Genomic DNA, 1,091 nt, shown 5'->3' with positions numbered 1-1,091 from the left:
TTCTGCTAATGTACCAATAGCTGCTCAAGATATTAAATAACAGATAAATAATATGTCAGCCTCAGAATTCCCCCAAACTTTACCCTTATCCTCTTTATAAAAAGTCATTACTGTCTCCTCTTGGTGGAAATCATTATTCACTCTATTCATAACTACCTTGTTGATATTATTTGGCCCATGCATGCTTGTTTCTCTGGCTTTGTCTCCTTCAGACTTAAAGCTGTGTGCCTACCAAGATAAACATGCCTGGTGTCTATCAAGAGTCTTTAGACAGAACATCTGGTGAGTATCTCTAACTGCCTGTGAACTACTAAGATTCCTTTCAGCCTGAAGAAGCCAGAGCAGTCATCTCCCATTATTCCCTCATGACAGTTAGGGTTACTTCTTCACAGGGGGAATTATTGTAGGCAGCTGAATTAGATAGAAATATTATAGGCAGTCCGACAGGGCCAGGCCCTCAAGGAGCCAGTAAGGAAGACAAGCACTCCTGCTGTGGGCCAGACCACAAGAGATCAAACAAATGCAGCCACCTACCTCCCTAGGGATGGACATGAGAGAATGATATTCTAAGTAGGTATCAGTCACCTTGAAAAAGTCAGGAAGAGTCACTAACCCAACCAACTACAGGAAAAGCTCCTGTTCTGTATTCATGTCCCCTTGTTGTGTGACTTGCTTCCCAATTTAATTTCAATTTAATCAACATTATCTGAGTAATTATGCTTGCAATCTTACTGATTGATCATAGTTTTGTCCCACCTCACGCTCCTTGTGTGGGCACCTTGAGAGTGCCCACACTTCCCACCATAAACCTACCTCACCTTGTGGGTTTAATGTATAAAAACCACAAGAAAAGATAGATTTCTTGCCAACTCACTCTGGCCCTCTTCTGGCCCTCTCTCCAACAGAAGCTTTCTTTCCCCCAATAAATATGTTCTGCTCTTAACTTCCATTGTTCCTAAAATTGATTTTTTTTTAGAGGACACCAACTCATCCCAACTCATTCAGATTGGAGTTTCTTTCTTCTATACTGTTTGGAGGTCTTCCACTGAGATCACCAGACTAAGGTAAGTTTGCTTTAGCTTTATAGACTC

The sequence above is a fragment of the Octodon degus genome, unplaced genomic scaffold (genome assembly GCF_000260255.1).
Source record: "Octodon degus isolate 3935 unplaced genomic scaffold, OctDeg1.0 scaffold00376, whole genome shotgun sequence".
NCBI classification, from domain to species: domain Eukaryota; kingdom Metazoa; phylum Chordata; class Mammalia; order Rodentia; family Octodontidae; genus Octodon; species Octodon degus.
This window is presented reverse-complemented; position numbering follows the sequence as displayed.